The sequence below is a fragment of the Suricata suricatta genome, chromosome 7 (assembly GCF_006229205.1).
Source record: "Suricata suricatta isolate VVHF042 chromosome 7, meerkat_22Aug2017_6uvM2_HiC, whole genome shotgun sequence".
NCBI classification, from domain to species: Eukaryota; Metazoa; Chordata; class Mammalia; order Carnivora; family Herpestidae; genus Suricata; species Suricata suricatta.
The window spans coordinates 50,997,493-51,018,871 of record NC_043706.1 but is presented as its reverse complement, the minus strand read 5'-3'; the positions used below and the strand labels follow the sequence as shown (position 1 = coordinate 51,018,871).

Genomic DNA, 21,379 nt, shown 5'->3' with positions numbered 1-21,379 from the left:
CAACACAAATATCAAAATATTCTATATTCTTGGAGTTAAAAAATTAAATCATAACTATGTTCATACTACTCAAAGTAGTCTATGGGTTCAGTGCAATCCTTTTCAATGTACCAACAGCATTTTCTGTAGAGCTAGAAGAATAATAAGATTTGTGTGGAATCACGAAAGTTCCCAAATAGCGAAAGCAAACCTGATAAAGAACAAGGCTAGAGGTATCACAATGCCAGATTTGAAAATAATCTACAAAGCTTTAGAAATCAAACCAGTATGGTACTGGCACAAAAATGGACACAAAACTATGTGTAACAAATTAGTCCAGAAATAAAACCACATTTATATGGTCAATTAATCTCCAACAAAGAAATCAATAATATCCAATGGGGAAAAGACAGCGTGTATTATGGTGCTGGAAAAACTGGACAGATACACACAATAGAATGAAAGTGGCCCACTTTCTCACACTATCCACAAAAGCAAACTCAAAATAGATTAAAGACCTAACTGTGAAACCTTAAACCATACACTCCCTAGAAGGAAAAAAAGGCAGTTATCTTTTTGATATCAGCCTTAGCAACATTTTTCTAGATTGTCTCCTCAGGCAAGGGAAAAAATAAATAAACTATTGGCCCTACACCAACATAAAAAGCTTTTGTACAGTGAAAGAAATCATAAAAATTGGTAAGGCAATTACTAAATTGGAGAAGATATTCAAAAATATTTGATAAGGGGTTAATATCTAAAATAAATGACTCATACAACCCAAAACCAAATACTAATCATTCAATTGAAAAATGGTAGAGGACCCAAATAGACCTTTTTCCAAAGATGACGTATAGATGGCCAACAGACACATGAAAAGATGACCAACCTGACTAATCATCAGATAAATTCAAATCAAAATCACAATGTGAGATCACCTTACACTTCTCACAAAGGCCAGAATCAAAAAGATGTGAAATAAGTGTTGGCAAGAGTGTGGAGGCAAAGGAGCCCTGCTGCACTGTTGGCAGGAATGCAGACTGGCGCAACCACTGTGGAAAAAATTATGGAGGTTTTTCAAAAAGTACAAACTAGAAATGCCACATCATCCAGTAATTCCACTACTGAGTATTTACCATAAGAAAGTGAAAACACTAATCTGAAAAGATATATGAACCCTATGTGTACAGCATCATTATTCAAATAGCCAAGATATGGAAGCAACTCAAGGGTTCTTTATTATTATTTAGCAATTGAATGAGGTATATTTGCAATAAGTATTGACCTTGAGGGCATTATGTAAAATGAAATAAATCAGCAAAGAACTATGCCATATGATTTCACATATATGTGGAATCTAAAAAAAACAAAAAACAGAAACAGACTCCTAAATAGAGCAAACTGGATAGTGAAAGGAGACAGATGTGGGAGGATGGGCAAAATTGATGAAGGGGAATGAGACATACAGGCTGCTAGTTATGAGATAAATAAGTCATGGGGATAAAAGCGTGGAATAGTCAATGGTATTGTTGTAGTCCTCTCTGATGACAAGATGGTAGGTACGCCTGTGGTGAGCACAACATATAAAGTTGTTAAATCACTCTGTTCTACACCTGAAACTAATGTAAGATTGTTTGTAACCATATTTCAAGTTAAAAAAAAATACAACAGCAGCAAAAGGAGCAGTATAGTACTTTCATTTAAAAAAAAAAAAGATACATAGATGGAGTGCCTGGGTGGCTCAGTTGGTTAAGCGTCTCTTAATTTTGGCTCAGGTCTTGATCTCACGGTTTTGTGAGTCCTGCATTGGGCTCTGCTCTGACAGATCCTGCTTGGGATTCTCCCATTCTCTCTTTGCCCCACTTCTCCCCCTCCCTCCATCGCTCACTCTCTGTGTCTCGCTCAAAATAAATAAACTTAAAGAAAGATATATAGATCAGTGGAACAGAATTGAGGGCCCAAAAATAAACCTAAGAAATACATTCAACTAATATTTGACCAGGAACACTCAGTGGAGAAAAGACAGTGTCTGAAATAAATGGTGTGGTGACAATTGGATTTTCACATGTCAAAGAATTGAACTAGACCCTTGTCTTATACCACTCACAACAATTAACTCAAAGCAGATTAAAGACTGAAATATAAGATCTGAAACCATGAAATTTATGATAGAAAATAGGAAAAAAAATTCAACATGGATCTTGGCAATGATACTTTGTATATGACACCTAAAGTACCAGCAATAAAAAATAAATTGAGCTACATTAAACTAAAAAGCTTATGCACAGCCTAATAAACTGTCAACAAAGTAAAAGGACAACCTATGGAATGGGAAAAAATAATTACAAACATATCTGATGAGTTAATAACAAAATCTATAAAGAACTACAACTCAATAGCAAAAAAGCCAACAAAAATATCCAATTTAAAAATAGGCAGAATACCTGAACAGATATTTTTCCAAAAACAATACACAAATGGTCAATAGGTATATGAAAAGATACTCCACATCACTAGTCATTAGGGAAATACAAATCTAAACGACAGTGAGAAATTACTTCATGCCTGTGAGAATGGCCATCACCAGAAAGACAAGACATAACCAGTACTGGTGAGGATGTTGAGAAAAGGGAACCCTCTTACCTTATTTCTGGGATTGAAAAGTGAGAGAGTCACTATGGAAAGAAGAATGGAGTATCATCAAAAAATTAAATATAGAACTATTTCATAATACAGTAATTCTACTTCTGGGAATGTAGCCAAAGAAATAAAATATGTAAACTACTCACTTAATAAAGTTCTATTTCTTTTTTCCATTTCTGATAAAAGAAAAAATCATATTATGATATAAATTATCTGGCTTTTCAAACATGTTGGCACAACCTTCTCATGTGCACTCCCATGTGTATGCTAATAGTATTCATCCTAGTCAAGTCATGGAAATGACAGATAAGTGGATAAAGAAGCTATGGAATATATAATATTGAATATTATAATATGCATATGTAGTATGGAATATATAATTGGAATATATATAATATGGAATATTATTCAGACATAAAAACAAAGATATTCTACCATTTGTGACACCATGAATGGACCTTGATGACATTATGTTAAGTGAAACAAAGCAGACAAAGACAGTACTGTATAAACTCACATATGGAATCCAAGAAAAGAAAAAAGAAGCCCACGGAGGGGGCAGTGGGTGGGGGAGAAGAACAAGCTCATAACAAAAGGCATGGGTTTTGTGGTTATCAGCAGTGAAGGAAAAGAAGGGAAATTGGGAAAATAGCTTCAAAATGTGCAAGCTCAGGATAAATCAGTACTGGTGATGCATAGCATGAGGACTATAGTTAACAACTTTTATATGTATGAAACAGCAGGATTAAGACTAAAACCTTAGAGTTCTTATCAAAAGAAAAGTTTTATTCTTTTTTGGCTCTTTCTTTTTAATGTGTCTCCATGAGATGATGGATGCTAATTAAACTTACTGCAATCGTTTCCTAATAAATGTAAATCAAGTCATTATACTGTACACTCTAAACTTCTGCAACGATGTATGTTAATTATATCTCAGTAAAGCTGAGAAATATTAGTTTATTGATAATTAAACAAGATGTCATTTCAAATGCAAATTTTGACTCTTCATAAGACAAGGAGACTTACCTGCAATGGTGTCTCACTATGATTTAAGAGTTTTGCAAAATCATTAAAAAACTAAACATATATGTAGTGTTTAAACATCTGCGTGATTACTAACCTAGATTCATGTCTGTTCTCATATTTTCTGTAAATAATTTTTTAATCTTTAAGAACAATTTTGTTTACATGCAATAGTTTGGTGATATCTCTTTTGTTTTTAACACATATTTATTCTTTTATAATCCATTCACTTACGGAAGTTGCTGGTCTGTAACTTTTTAAGACTTCTCTACCATTATCTGACAGATAAATCCCAAAGCTCATTTATATTTACTCCTTTTTCACTTCTCCTCTCCTGTTTTAAATTCATATGGAAATTTAGCTATGTTTCTTCCTAACTTTTGTAAAGATTTTATTAGTTTTCTGTGACATTTAAATGGCTTACTGAGCTGCTTCACATTATCTCACTTTTGATGCCATAAAGAGAAATGAGAAGATGGGAGGAATGTACACTATTACAGATGTAGCATAGATCAAAATATAAGAAATTTGTTATACCAACATATTTGAAAAATAATATGAGAAGAAAATTCACAGAATGATATAAATGATCAGAAATGGAAAAAAGAACTAGATCTGCATTGAAACAGTAGTTTACTTTGTTTTTCCACAGCGAAAACATCAGACACAGATGCTTTTATGGGTGAGTTATACTGAACATAAAGTAAGGAAGTAGTTTCTGTATTACACAAACATTTTCAGATGGTACTGAAATGCAGACCCTATCCCATTTCATTTTACAAGCAATATACTTCTGGTTCCCAAATCAATCAAGGACAGTATATAAAAGGAAAATAATGGCTGCTCTTACTCATGAACATTGATGCCATACCCTCAATGATTAGTAAACAAAATACAATAATGTATAAGACAATAACATATCAACTAAGAACTTTGTTTTATTCTATGAATTCAAGGTAGGTTCAACATTAGAAAATGTATTAGAAATGGATTAGAAATCACTACTTTACAGTTTCACAAGAAAAAGACATGGTTATCTCCGTGTATAATATGTCTATACCATACATGTAGTGCTCAGTTTTTCTCACTATTCAATATTTGTTCTCTTATCTAAAATTTAAAAGCAAAGTCTGAAATTGGGAAAAGTGTGATCTTTTCGAAAAATGGTGCTTTTTCAACTAGATATCCACATAGAGAAAAACATCGTAATCCTTATCTCACACTGTACTTAGTATTACCAACTCCTGATGCCTCCTAAGTCTAAGCATGGAAGCAAATAACATGAGGGAAAATGATTTGCATAGACAGTGGTTTATTGCATAACAAAGAGCTAACAAGCTAGAAAAAGAACAAGTAGACTACATTAAAATTAGAATTCTATTACTATAAAAAAATATGCTCTGTTATCAGCTCCACATGTAAAGAGCTTGGAAATCATCACCCTTACTCTTAAAACAAGAAAAAAAATCTAACTGAAAATGACTTTTCTTGGAACCGTCGGAGAACTGACTGCAGGACAAAGCTCCGTCCTGAAATCTGGAGATGGACAAATCCAGATTGCACAGGGGAGTGCTCCTTATCTGGGAGAAGCACGTAAATGGTGCTTTTGACCAACAGCTGGAGGAGAAGCATAGCTAAGGAGGAGGGTTTTGAGAAAGTCTAGAACCAGACTTGAAGCAATCATCACAATTTCACGAGTTTTACTTCAAGGAACCCCACCAAGTCCTAATCGTGAGGAGCTGAGGAGAGAGAAAGAATATTCACCGTGTAATACTAGCAAAGCATTCTCCCTACAGAGGCCTATTCTTTAGGGAAAAAAAGACCTTACCAAGACTTACCCCAGCTGGGGAAGGACATCCGTCCTACTGCAGTACCTGTTAGACCTCATGTCTTACTAATAGAGTAGAAGAAAAATGGGTACTGCTGGAGAAACACTTGTGAAGGTCACCTCCTAAGATACAGACCTACTAAAAGTCTGAGAATCTTAAGATTATAAAGTCTTTCCCTTCCTCTGCACCTTATCATCACACCAACAAGTCTTCAGCATAGTAGCAGTGAATTAAAGCTGAAAGGGCTGCAAGATATAAACTCTCTCTGAGAAGGAATACTTAGGGAATTCCACACAAAGAGTTAAGACAAAATCAAGGAAACTGGAGCCTCTGGCTATTAAAGCTGCAACATTCAAAACAGCCAAAGGCCTAGCTAAACTAACAAATTCTCACATGTGTTCAGCTTACTTACCTCAGTTTCTATTATCAGATACAAAATGTCTGGCTTTCAACAACCACAAAAAAATCTCAAGACAAGCCAAAAGTCCTGAAGAAAATAGAAAATAAAAGCCAAAAGACACAAATATCAGAACTAGACTCATATATGATACAGAATATTCAGAGAGGGAATTTAAAGTAACTATGAATATAATATTAAGGGCTTTCACAGCAAAAGTAGAAACTTGCAAAAAAAGAGATGTGAATACAATATAGAGATAGAAACTTTACGAAGGTCTTAAAAGAAATTGCAGGAGAAAAAAGGAAACAGAAATGAAGAATGGACTCATCAATAGACTGCACATGACAAGGAGTGAACCAGTGAACTTAAAAATATGTCAGTAGAGGGTCACCTGGGTAGCTCAGTTAGCTAAGTGTTGGACTCTTGATTTTGCCTCAGGTTATGACCTCATAGTTCATGATTTTGAGCTCCGTTTTGGCCTCTGTGCTGATACTGTGGAGCCTGTTTGAGATTTTCTCTTTCCCTCTCTTGCCCCCTCTCCCACTCACAATCTCTTGAGGTCTCAAAAACTAAATAACCATTAAAAAATATGTCAATAGAAACTTCATAAAAGTGAAACACAAAGAGAAACATGGAAAAAAGTGAACTACACAATAACTGTGGGATGGTTTTAAAAGGTATACCATGTGTGTTTTTAGAGTAAGACAAGAAGAAGAAGAAATATTTGAAGCAATACCTAAGGCTATTTCAAAATTAATGGCAGACACCAAATCACAGATCCAGGAAGCTTAGAAAACACCAATCAGGATAAATATAAAAGTATCTAAACCTAGGTGCATCATACTAAAATTAGAGAAAAATAAAAATAGAGAAACCCTTAAAAGAAACCAGAGGAAAATAAATTTCTTGTTTATATAAAAACAGAGATAAGAATCACATTGGATTTCTCATTGGAAATCATGCCAGCAACAGGAATGTATGGTGAAATATTAAAAATGAAGGAAGGGGCCACCTAGGTGGCTCAGATGGTTACGCTTCTGACTCTTGATTTCGGCTCGAGTCATCATCTCATGACTGTGGGATTGAGCCCCATTTGAACTCTGCACTGACAATGTGGATCCCACTTGGATTATCTTTCCCTTTCTGTCTCCCTGCCTTATGTACATTCAGTGTCTGTCTTTGTACTAAACATTTAAAATGTTGAAGGGAAACACCAACAATCCTAGAAGTCTGTATTCAATAGAATTATTCCTCAAAGGAATTGGGGAAACAAATTTTTTAATATTAATTTTATTTCATTTTGATATTTCATATTATGTAACTAAATGTGTAAACACTGCCAAGACCTACATGTATCCGTGAACCAACGTTTACCAAACGACTAATGCATGACATTCCAACATTTTACATGGGTAAAACCATTCAATGTGAAAAATATTGCAATAGGCTTACAGGTAGTAGACTATAAAAAACCTACATGATTTTGGACTCAACATGGAAATAAACTTTAGGTTGTTAAAATAGTCCTACATTTTCCAACCAGATACTTAAAGAAGGCTAGAATGTCTTCATATGCTTCCTATAAAACATCACAAGAGATTGGAAAAGAGGAAAATACGAGGCGGCGCTAGCTGTATTTTATTCATTTATTATTTATTTATTTATTCAATTAATTAAAAAATTACATCCCAGTTAGTTAGCACATAGTACAATGATGATTCCAGGAGTGGAATCCAGTGCTTTATCCCATACTTATAACAAGTGCTCATCCCAACAACTGTCTTCCTTAATTCCCCTTGCCCATTTTGCCCATCCTGCCACCCAAAAACCCCTCTAGCAGCCCTGTTTTCTGTATTTAAGGGTCTCTTATGTTTTCCTCCCTTTGTTTTCATTATAATTTTTGCTTTCCTTCATGTTCATCTATTTTGTATCTTAAATTCCAAAGATGAGTGAAGTCATATGGCAATTGTCTTTCTCTGAATAATTTTGCTTAGCATAATATCCTCTAGTTCTATCCATGTTGTTGCTAATGGCAAGATTTCATTCTTTTTGATTGCCAAGTAATATTCATTGTGCATGTGTGTGCACGTAATCTATATATACAATATATATGCCACATCTTTTTCATCCATTTCTCAGTTTATGGACATTTGGGCTCTTACCATACTTCAGCAATTGTGGATGGCACTGCTATAAACATTGGGGCTCATGTGTCCCTATGAATCAGCACCCCTGTATCCTTTGGATAAATTCCTAGTAGTGCTATTGCTAGATCATACGGTAGTTCTATTTTTCACTTTCTGAGGAACCTCTACACTGTTTTCCAGAGCAGCTGCACCAGTTTGCATTCCCACCAACAGTGAAAGAGCGTTCCCCTTTCTCCACATCCTCTCTAATATCTCTTGTTGCCTGAGTTAATTTTAGCCACTCTGACCGATGTGAGATAGTATCTCAATTTGGTTTTGATTTGTATTTCCCTGATGATGAGTGATGCATCTTTTCATGTGTCTGTTGGCCATCTGGATGTCATATTTGAAAAAGTGTCTATTTATGTCTTTTACCCATTTCTTCACTGGATTATTTGTTTTCTGGGTGTTGAGTTTGATAAGTTCTTTCTAGATTTTTGGATACTAGCCCTTTATCTCATATGTCATTTGCAAATATCTTTTCCCATTCCATCAGTTGCCTTTTAGATTTACTGATGGTTTCCTTTGCTGTGCAGAAGCTTTTTATCTCGATGAGGTCCCAATAGTTCATTTTTGCTTTTATTTTCCTTGCCTTTGGAGATATGTTGAGTTAGAGGTTGCTATGGCCGAGGTCAAAGAGGTTTTTGCCTGCTTTTTTCTCTAGGATTTTGATGGCTTCCTGTCTCACATTTCAGTCCTTCATCCATTTGATTCTAGTTTTGTATATGGTATAAGAAAGTGGCCCAGGTTCATTCTTCTGCATGTTGCTGTCCATTGTCCAACACCATTTGCTGAAGAGACTGTCTTTTTTCTACCAGATATTTCTTTCTGCTTTGTCAAAGATTAGTTGGCCATACATTTGTGGGTTCATTTCTGTCTTCTCTATTCCGTTCCATTGATCTGTGTGTCTGTTTTTGTGCCAGTACCATGCTATCTTGATGACTACAGCTTTGTAACACAGCTTGAAATCTAGAATTGTGATGCCTTGTTTGTTGTTGTTTTTCGACGACTGCTGTGGCTGTTCGGGGTCTCTTCTTCTTCAGTAAAAATATTAGGATTATTTGTGCTAGCTCTATGAAGAATGCTGTTATTTTGACAGGGATTATTGGATATGTTGATTGCTTTGGGGAATATCAGCATTTTAACAATATTTGTTCTTCCGATCTATGAACATGAAATACTCTTCTATTTTTTGGTGCTGTCTTCAATTTCTTTCATAAGCTTTCTATCGTTTTCAACATATAGATGTTTCACCTCTTTGGGTAGGCTTATTCCTAGGTATTTTATTGTTTTTGGTGTAGTTGCAAATGAGATTCCTTGATTTCTCTTTCTTCTGCTTCATTGTTGGTGAATAGAAATGCAACCAATTTCCATGCATTGATTTTATATCCTGCAACTTTACTGAATTTATGGATCAGTTCTAGTGGAATCTGGTGGAATCTTTTGGGCTTTCCACAAAAATATCATTTCGTCTACAAAGAGTCCTTGCCAATTTGGATGCCTTTTATTTGTGTGTGTGTGTTGTCTGATTGCTGAGGCTAAGACTTCCAATACTATGTTGAATAACAGTGGTGAGAGTGGACATCCCTGTCACGTTCCTGATCTTGGAAAGCTCTCAGTTTTTCCCCATTGAGGATATTAGTGGTAGGTCTTTCATATATGGCTTTTATGATCTTGAGGTATGATCCTTCTATCCCTACTTTCTTAAGTGTTTTTATTAAGAAAGGAAGCTGTATTTTATCAGATGCTTTCTGTGCACCAAATGAAGGGTTGCTATTCTTTTTTTTTTAAATTAATATGTGTTTCACATTGATTGATATGTGGATGTTGAACCAGCCCTGCATCCCAGTTATAAATCTCACTTGAGAGTGGTGAATAATTATTTTAATGTATTACTGGATCCACCTGCTAGTATCTTGTTGAGAATTTTTGTATCCCTGTTCATCAGGGAAATTGTCTATAGTTCTCCTTTTTAGCGGGGTCTTTGGTTTTGGAATCAAGGTAATGCTGGCCTTATAGAATGAGTTTGGAAGCTTTTCTTCCATTTCTATTTTTGGACCAGCTTCAAAAGAATAGGTGTTAACTCTTCTTTAAATGTTTGGTAGAACTGCCTTGAAAAGCCATCCAACTCTGGAGTTTTTATTTGTTGGTAGTTTTTTATTACTGATTCAGTTTCTTCAATGGTTATGAGTCTCTCACTGACTCGCAACCATACACCCCTCCTTTGTCTTAGGCTTCCATCCATTCCCCACTTCTACACTGTCCATATCCAAGCTGTCAGCCTGCCAAGTGGCACGTCCCTCCTGAATTTTATGTCAGATGAGCTATGCTTTCAAACCCCTCACTTCTGAGAACCCTGGAACTTAGACCCACTCCAGCCTTCTGGGGGAGGGTCTCACCCAGCAATGACTGGAAGCCAGCTTGCCCTGGAGAACATTCATGTGATCATACTGTGGCAGAAGTTCAGAGATTCTGGCTGGTGCCAGCTTTCCACAGAAAAAGCCTATGCAGTTGCACAGCAGCAGTGGTTCAAAGATTATGGTAAATTACAATACACCGCCAGCACCAGGTTTCACCACACTCTGGTATCTTTGTTCTAATACCAACAAACATGGCTATTCTCTGGCATCTGCTGGGACCTTTGCTTGTGAGGATGCTGTGTGGCCTCTACCAAATGCCCTCCAAAAAAGGGGAACTGCTTGTCTCCATGTGGGCCATAGATCCCTCAGACCTCACTACCTGCTCCCAGGGATTCGCCCTTCCTTCCTACAAGAGCACTGCCAGGTATTAAGCTCCAGAATTTTCAACTCTGTGCTCCCGTTTACAGAGTCCTAATGGCATTGCAACCCTCTCCTTTCTCTCCATCAAATGTGTTGGGGAAAAGATTTCCATGTTCATTCCCTTGTGAGTGTTTCCACTCTTTCTCTCCAGCTACTTTTTGGGGGAGTGCTTTTCCTTACTCTCCCAAAGTGCCACATTCTCCCTCCCTTCTTTGTCCTCTCTCCACAAAAATAGCTCCCTACCCTCAGAGGCTTTTCTCTCCCTCACTTCACCTCTCCACACCACTTGCCTGCTGAATTCTGTGGTTCAAGTTATGCAGATTGATGTGTTAATCCACAGATCAATTTCCTAGCTGTGAGAAATCTAGCTTATCTAGCTGCTTATCTAGCTGCATTTCAGGGATGACAGAAGCTGAGAATTTCCATGCTGCTACACCATCATGGCCCCCATTCCAAACAAATGCTTTTTCAGACAAAAACAGTGATTTCATCATCAGTAAGTTGCCCTGTACAAATGTTGAGGACAGTCTTCCTAGAGAAGGAAAATTATGTATGATAGAACAAATCAGATCTATAGTAAGGAAGAGCAGAGATGCAGTAAATGAATGTAAAATATAATCTTTCACTTAAAATATTCTTCACTCACCTAATAGACAGCTGTTGATTTGAAGTAGTAATAGTTACAAGGTATAGAGTAATTTTAGCCTAATAATAAATTAAATGAATCATAGCAATGTTAGAAGGGGTGGGAGGAGAAATTGGGAATACTCTGTTATAAGGTGTCAACACTACACATGAAATGGTATCGTATTATTTGAAGGTGAATTTAAAATTTTTTTAATGTTTATTTATTTTTGAGAGACAGAGACAGCACAATCAGGGGAGGGGCAGAGATAGAGGGAGACACAGAATCTGAAACAGGCTCCAGGCTCTGAGCTAGCTGTCAGCACAGAGCCCGATGTGGGGCTCGAACCCACGAACCATGAGATCATGACCTGAGCCAAAACCGGATGCTTAACCAACTAAGCCACCCAGGTGCCCCTGAAGGTGAATTTAGACTCATTAAAAAGGTATATTGGAAAGGCTAGATAAATTGCTAAAAATTTAAAGGACATGATTGATTTACAAAAAGATACAATAGAATCATAAAATGCTCAGTTAAAACCAGAGAAAGGTGAAAAGGAATAGAAAAAATAAAGGTGATGTATAGTACACATTTGAAAACATAGTGGACATTAATCTACCTATAATCTCTAATCATTTCAAATGACATTATCAGAGTGGCTAAGAGGTAAGACCCAACTGATTTTTGTATACAAGAAATCTGCTTTCAACATGAAGTCTCATACATACATTCCATACTAATCAAATGAGAGCTGGGGTAGCGATATTAGTTTCTGACAAAGCAGACTTCAAAACAAGGAAAATTACTAGGGATAAATTTCCATATTCCATATTATGATGAAAGGATAATTATCCAAGAAGAAATAACAATTGTACATGTGTATGCATCTAACAACACAGCATCAAAATTTATGAGGCAAAACTGACAGTAGTGAAACAAGAAATAGACCAATTCCCTATTACTTTTGAAGACTTTGACATACCTCTTTTAGTAACTGGTAGCATAAACAAACAGAAAGTCAGTAAAATTAGAGTTGATATGAATAGCCCTATCAACCAATTTATCCTAAGTGACATTGGTAGAAATTTCCACCCAAAGACAGCAGGATATATATTAATAAAATATGTTAATACTAGGAGTAATTGGTTATGATAATTGGGTGTAGTTAATATGGTAATTCTCAGTACTATCTTCACATTTTTCAGAAAATCTAAAGTTACCCTAAAATACTAAGTTTATTAAAACAAAAAGAGATACATTAGGAGACTGAGAAAAAACAAGCCATGATGTGGGGAAGGATATTTGCAGTTTATATATTTGGCAAAGATATTGTATACTGATTACAGGTAGAACTTCTACTAATCTATGAAAAAGTAATATTAAAAAACCAATAGAATGATGAACAAGTGAGTTGAAGAGACATTTTACAAGAGAAGGTATACTAATGGTCATAAGCTATGAAGAGGTACTCAGTCCATTAATCATAAGAGAAATGTAAATTTAAGTCACAGTGGGATACAACTGTATAGTTTCAAGAATTGCTGAAATTATAAAATCTGGTAAGTATTGGCAAAAATTTTGAACAGATGCATTCTTAAACAGTGCTGATGGGAGTTTAAATTGATACCACCACTTTTTAACATATGCATACTTTAAAAATCAGCAATTGTATTCCTAAATATATACCAACAAAAATGTACACACATATTCACCAAAAAAATATGTTCAAGAATGTTCACACTAGTACTCTATGTAATAGCCCCAAATTGGAAGCAACTCAAATGTATGTCAGCAACTGAACTTACGTAGATGCTGGTACCTACATTTATCATTTCTGATAATTAACTAAATACTACTACATATAACGTGTTTGAATTTTAAGAAAAGTTGTTGAGCAAGAGAAGACAGAACTGATGAATTATATATTATATTACACATATGTGACATTCAAAAACATTTAAAACTCATCCATAGTGATAGATGCTAAAATGGGAATACCATAGTGTGGGGATAGGGGATGAGGAGGGCATCATGATCTCATGGTTCATGGGTTTGAGCTCCGTGTTGGGCTCTGTGCTGACGGCTCAGAGCCTGGAGCCTGCTTCAGATTCTGTATCTCCCTCTCTCTCTGCCCCTCCCCTGCTCATGCTGTCCCTCTCTTGTCTCTCAAAGATAAATTAAAAACAATTTTTTTTAATTTTTAAAAATAATTTGAAAGGGGATTAAAAAATATTGATCATGCTCTTATGGCTTGTGGGCCCTCATCCAGCTCCATTCTGACAGCTTGGAGCCTGGAGCCTGGAGCCTGCTTCAGATTCCATGTTTCCCTCTCTCTCTACCCCTCCTCTGCTCACACTCTGTCTCTCTCTCAAAAAAATAAATAAAAAATAAAAAATATATTGGTGATGCTTTCTCTTAAACTATGTGCTAAACAGGATGTTCATTTCATTATTTAAATGTTTATTTATTTTTGACAGAGACAGAACAAGTGAGGAGAGAGAGAAATATAGATTCTAAAGCAGGCTCCAGGCTCTGAGCTGTCAGCACAGAGTCTGATGGGGCTTGAACCCACAAACTGTGAAATCATGACCTGGATGAGGTCAGATGCTCAACTGACTGAGCCACTCAGGTGCCCCTCATTTTATTATGTTATAAACTCTATGTCTATTTTATGCTTTGTACATTAACAATGACAAATTAAAAGTTGAAAGAAAGAATGAAATGTATTAGTATAACCACACTTGGACTTTTGGTCATGAAATCCTGAACCAAAGCTAGCAATGAATATAAAACACTTTTTTTTTTCATTTTATTATTCTGTTAACTCCTACAGTTATTTTGCAAAGTGTCCATCCTCTGTCTTTCAGCCCATGGTCATTTGAGAACACAGTAGAGGGACCTATAGGGTAAATCACTAGGACTTATTTACACAACAAAACATGTGGCTGCTAAAATATTCTTTACTGATGTTTCCAAAACCAGAGACCAGAAACTCACAGTGGAAATAAGACCCTTTACTTTTCTTGTGCCAACACAAACAACAATTACAGCATCACGTCAGAAAAGTTATAAGAAATATTGCTTGGTGTCAGTGGTTCAACCAAGTCAGGAGATTTCAGTAATTGTGGCAGACTGGACCCAAAACCTTTACAGTCTTCAGCAAGGCATGGATCGTAGACTTTAAACTGATCCCTGATAAAACAACCCCGGGGTCATGAGAAGGCTACTCTGCCAATTTCATTTCACCGTGGGACCCTCTGACATCTGGTTCAGCTGCGGAAACTGGAAAACTTCTTTAAAATTCTCTTGACAGTAAAAATGGACATGTGGAAAACATTCTAATCTGTTAATCTTTAGTGCTCCTGAAAAAGGGACATTTGGCTTTATACTTCATGATAATAAATATGAAACCTCCAGATCTAGTTGTAAATAACTTCGTGGCATTTGAATAAGGAATAGAACTTTCATTTCCCAGATGCGCCAAAAGATGAATATACACCTGCATCAATCCCATGATGAAGAAGCCCCCTGGATTCTTTGTTTACACTTGGGGTTAGTAATTTGCCCCCCCCCCCCCCGCCTTTACACTGGTGTCCTATGGCCAGTGAAAATTGCAAACAGTAGCAAGTATTTTCTTTTCTTTCTATTCCTCGCCCACAGCTCTCCCCTCTTTCCCCTTTGTTCCCCTTCGGTCTGTCCCTCTCTGCTAACTAGGTGTCAAGCACCCCTCCTGCTCTTGTTTTAAATAATTCAAATGCTCAAAGGAATAAAACAACACAACTATTTTCGTATATGTATTTCCATGTTATCCATCACCTTCAGGGTCACTGCATGAATGTCTGGCTTTAGCCCGAATAGGCAGAAGCAGCTGCATCTGTATCTTGCAGTATCTCCGGGGCGTACAGAGCTGCGGTAAAACAGCCCGGATCTGGAGTTCTTACTCCTCACTTCAGCTTCCTTGTGGGTTCAGTCTGCTTACTGCTCCTTCCTTCATGTAGCATGTTCCCTTGCGTCAAAATGCTATTTCCTGGCTTGGGCTTTTGTCATTTTATGTCTTTTGTTTCTTTTTTTCTATTTGTTTTTGTTTGTTTGTTTTTACTTCCACTAGGTTCCTCTTTTTACCATTAATGTATTTCTCCCAATTTCAAAATACTACCGTAAAAGCCCTCGACCGAAGCTCATAAAGTGAATTAGAAAATAAAGGAAATATGCATGATTAAATATAGGTCTATAAATCCATGCTACACAAGAGGTTTGCTTTCTCTATCCTCAAACATCCTGTGTGGTCCCTAATCAAAACAAATATGCAAATACACAAATACATAATTTAAAAATAAAGCAGAGCTATTACTTCTGTTAAGCCAGCTCATTTTTTTCCTGATTCAATCTATAGCATCTTAGCTCCTGAGTGGGAGAGTATAGAATAGAAATCACAAGCAAGGATTCTGGAATCTAATTGTTTAGGTTCCAATTTTGACCCTGTGGCCTAGGGGAAATTGCTTAACTTCCATAATACCCCATGTTTCCTCACCTGCAAATCTGAGATATTAGTAGTATCTTCTAATGAGCAGTTGTGAGGATTAAATGAATGTGGGTATCTATTAGTCACTGGAAGTGTTATCTTTTCTTGCTCTTCATATTTGCTCCATTTCTCATCTGACAGGCAGCCTAGCCTTCATACCACAATCAGGAAAATCATTCAGTCAGCACACCTTTTCACTGGAAGGTTGCCTTCTTCTGTAAACCTGAGTCTGAGGTAGCTAATTAGCTGGGTGTGACAACACTGCATTTAAAGAACTTTTCTGTGTTAATCAGGAGTTCACCACACTTCTATTGATCATCTTCAATGAGATACTGTACTTTAAGAGAAACTAAGAAAACAATTCAATTTACAAATCACCAGAAAGAATAAAATACCTAAGAATAAACTTAACCAAGGAGGTCAAAGACCTGTACTCTGAAAACTATAAAACACTGATGGAAGAAATTGAAGACGGCACAAACAGCAAGATAGTCCATGCTCATGGATTGGAAGAACGAATATCATTACAATGTCCACACTACTCAGAGAAATCTGTAAACTCAATGCAATCCTTACCACAATGCCAACAGTGTGTTTCACAGAACTGGAGAAAATAATACTAAAATCTGTATGAAACCACTGAAGACCCCAAATAGACAAAACAATCTTGAGAAAGAACAAGTCTGGAAGTACCACAAGGCCAGGTTCAAAGATGTACTACAAAACTACAGTAATCAAAATAGTATGGCACTGCCACAAAACAAATTCATAGATTATTGGGACTAAATAGAGGGCTCAAAAGTAAACCCACACTTATATGGTCAATTAATCTACAACAAAGGAGACAAGGATATGCAGTGGAGGAAAAAATCTTTGTGATAAATGGTGTAGGGAAAACTGGGTGGCAGCATGCAGAAGAGGGAAACTGGACCGTTTTCTCACACCATACACAAAAATAAACTTTACATGGATTAAAGACCTAAATGTGAGACCTGAAACCATAAAAGTCCTAGAAGAAAACATAGAGAGTACTCTCTTTGACACCAGCCTTGACGACATTCCTCAGATACATCTCCTCAGGTAATGGAAACAAAAGGAAACAAACTATTAGAACTACACCAAAATAAAAAACTTTTGCACAGCGATGGAAACCATCAACAAAATGGTATGGCTATCTACTGAAAGGGGAAAAAATATTCCCAAATGGTTTATCTGATGAGGGATTAATTATCCTAACTACTTAACTTATACAACTCAATACAAAACAAACAAACAAACACAAATAACCCAATTTTAAATTGGCAAAGGATCTGAATAGACCTTTTCCAAAGAAGACATACAAATGGCCGATAGTCATGAAATGATATTCAACATAGCTAATCATCAGGCAAATTCACATCAAAACAGCAGTAGCACATTACCTTACACCTGTCAGAATGGCTAAAATAAAAAAAAGTAAAAATAAAAAATAACAAGTGTTGGTGAGGTTGTAAAGAGAACCTTCATACACGGTGGGAATATAAATTTGTGCAGTCACTCTGGAAAACACTAAGGAGTATTCTCAGAAAAATAAAAATAGAAATATCAAATGATCCAGTAATTCCACTACTTGGTATTTATCCAAAAAAAAAAAAAACCATTTATCATAGCATTATTTACAATAGCCAAGATATGGAATCAACCCAAGTGTCTATCAGTAGATGAATGGATAAAGAAGATGGGGTATACATCTTATATCTTATTCAGCCATAAGAAGGAATGGAATCTTGCCATTTGTGACAACATGGATGGGACCTATAGGGTTTTATGCTAAGAGAAAAAAGTCAGAGAAAGACAAATATCATGATTTCACTTATGTGTGAGACCTAAAAATACAAACTAACCAAAAAATATTCTCTGAAGTACAGAGAACTGGTGGTTACCAGAGGGAAGGGGAGTAGGAGGATGGATAAAAGAGATAAAGGAGATTAAGAAGTACAAACTTCCAGTTATAAAATAAATAAGTCATGAAAATGGAAAGTACAGTATAGGGAATACAGTTAATAATGTTTTAGTAATGTGTGATGATAGAGGATGACTATACTTACTACGGTGAGCACTGAGTAATGTACAGAATTGTTGAATCATTAGGTTATACACCCGACACTAACATTGTACGTTAATTATACTTCAATGAAAAAAAGATATTGTAGTTTACTAGACGGTAAGATTGGTTGCTATCTAACTTGTATACTTGTGAGAGGATATTAGATCATTAATTTTCCAATAATTTTGAAATCATCCAACTTGAATCCATAGCTACATTATAAAGTACATTATTTAACATAAGATCTCACATTCTTCTTAAAGTCTTTAGTGACTCCACTCAACTCTTAAGTTCTCAAAATAGATCTCAAACCTCTTGTTAGGCTGCTCTAGGCCTGCCACCACAACCTTACCACTTGTCGCGCTCCCCCGTCACTCAAATGCCCTGGACTGGAGACCTCACACAGGCAGGCTGGTCTTTATGGTATACTTCTGGCCCCCTCTATCTCTGGGCAATCTCTAAGTCTCAATTTACAAAGACTTTCTTAACAGGTGTATCTGGACTCTGTTCCTATACCACACACATAGAATATCCCCAGTTTTGCTACTGTTCATACAGTATTTCCACTGCTCCTTTTTTTTAAATTTTAGCTTGAGGTAGAAAGACAAAAATGTATGTTTAAAATGTACATCATTGTGGTTTGATATATGTATACATTGTGAAAGAATTCCCCAGACACATCCACCACTTCACATAACTTTGTGTGTGTGTGTGTGTGTGTGTGTGTGTGTGTGAGAGAGAGAGAGAGAGAGAGAGAGAGAGAGAGAGAGAGAGAGAACATAAGTTCTACTGTTTTAGCATATTTTTTTAAAGTTTATTTATTTTGAAGGAGAGAGAGAGCATGAGTATGAGAAGGGCAGAAATAGAATCCCAAGCAGGCTCCATGCTGTCAGTGTGGAGCTCAACTTAGGGTTTGAACACACAAACTGTGAGATCACGGTCTGAGGCAAAATCAATAGTTCGATGCTTAACTGAGCAACTCAGGTGCCCTGTAGCACACTTTAATTCTACAACACAGTGTTATCAACTGTAGTTACCATGTTTTACATCAGATCCTCAGAACTCACTCATAGCTAAAAGTTTGTACTTTTTTTTTTCAACTTCTCCCTATTTCCCTCACCCCCAACCTATCTCTGGTAAGCACTTTCCATTCTTTTTCTTCTTTAAGAGTCTACGTGTAAGTGATACCATGCAGTATTTGTCTTTCTCTATCTGACTTATTTCACTTAGCATAATGACCTCAAGGTCAATCCATGTTGTTGGGAATGAGAGATTTCTCTCTCATAGCTGAAGAATATTTCATTGCATATTTATTCCGTATTTTGTGTATGCACTAATATGCTTGTGGACATTCACGTGTTTAATATCTGAACTATTGTGCATAATGACTGTTCAATATCATTAATCATCAGGAAAATGCAAGTCAAAAGCATAATGAGATATAACGTCACACCTGTTAGAATGGCTACCATCAAAAAGACAAGAGATAATAAATGCTGGTGAGGATGTGGAACAAGTGGAAGTCTACTACACTGTTGGTAGAAATGTAAATTGTTTTAGCCTCTGTGGAAGACAGTATGGAGGTACTTCAAAAAACTGAAAAAAGAACTACCATATGATCCAGTAATCCTACTTCTGGGTATATATCCAAAGGAAAGGAAAACAGGGTATTGAAGAGACATGTGTACTCCCATGTTTATTGTAGCATTATCCATTGCTTATTTACATGTAGGTGTTCTACTTATTAGGAGGAAGAGTGTGTGTCATGGTTAGTAACAGCACTTAGCAGCGGGTCTGACATATAGTATATGCCTACTGTTCAATACCTATCCTCACAGTGACCAAACATTGCTAAGCACATATAGTTTCAATAGAAACACTCTGTTTCTTATATAAATGATAAGGAATTTTTTTTACTTGATTTTTTTTTTTTTGTGGAAAAACAGGACTACCTGATACTATAGTGCCTAAGGATACAAAAAGAACAAAACACCTGTACTCAGTGAGGATGCTTGGGGAGTCTGTGAATTGATTAACAATTCAGAGGCTGAATTTTATTTGTTTGTTTAGGTCTCCTAATTTTTTTATGTGAGCTCTGGCTGAATTATTTAATTCAGTTTTAGTTGGTGTTAGATCTAAGGTGGCATTAGGTAATATCTACTCAGGTAGCATGACAGAAGAAATCTCAAATGACTCTTGTTGAAACATTTTCAAAAAAAAAGGGAAAATATATTTTATATTGAATGTAGGCTGTGTAGTTTAAACTACAGGCATAGAAATCCATGAAATGTTTGTACATGTGTATAAGAACTCTTTAAAATGATATCTTTATTAGTTGAAGCCATAATTTTATTTTTGTTAATTTATTTTTTAATGTTTTATTTATTTTTGATACAGAGAGAGAGCATGAGAGGGGGAGGGGCAGAGAGAGAAGGAGTCACAGAACCGGAAGCAGGCTCCAGGCCCTGAGCTAGCTATCAGCACAGAGCCTGAGGCGGGGCTCGAACCCATGATCGTGAGATCTGACCTGAGCCGAAGTCAGAGCCTTAACCAACTGAGCCACCCAGGTGCCCCTGAAGCCATAATTTTATTCCAAAAACATCATTTCTTGAAATAAGTAGTATTTCAGATGAGGAAGAGTTAGTTCATATATAGGCAAATTTCCAGGCAGAAAAGACATTGCGGTAACAACAAGGAAGTTACAGTGTAAGGGAATCTCCAAGAAGTTTTAAGTTGTTTAAATGTGAACTTAAAGATAATGGTAACAAAGAAAATGGTCAGGTAAACATAACATAGGACAAGGATGAAACATATCCTGATGCCAAAACATGAAGGGCCTCACTAGCAATGGTAACAATCTTGGATTTCATCCAGTAGGTGAGAGCGAGCCACAAAGGATTTTAATCAGGGAAATGATATGTGAACTTTAAGTTTGTACTTTAGAATAATTTTTCTGGCAGATCTCTAAAGGGTTGATTCAAGGAACATATGACAAAGCAGATCAGGTGATAGTCTCTTTCAGTGAACCAAGCAAGAGATATTAATGGGTTTGAGTGTAGAAGAGTGTTATTGGAAATTTATTTAGGAGATAATATTAGTAGGACCTCATGACTGGCTACATTAGGAAGGCAAGAAAGAGAGAGGGGAGGGGACCAATTAATTCCCCTGGTTTTTACAGGATGGTCAATGATCAAACAACTGGCATGGAGATACATTCAAACTGCTATTATATTGCCCTCCTTCAGAGCAGAGAACTTCTGTGCCTGAACTATGTGAGAGGCAGTGGAAACAGAAGAGTTAAAGCAC

General features: G+C 36.3%; 1 protein-coding gene across 2 annotated transcripts in view; it reads left to right on the top strand.

Moving 5' to 3' along the window:
* HMGCLL1 (3-hydroxymethyl-3-methylglutaryl-CoA lyase like 1) overlaps window positions 1-21,379 on the top strand; it is a 185,101-nt gene that overhangs the window by 132,248 nt on the left and 31,474 nt on the right. The window lies entirely within an intron of this gene.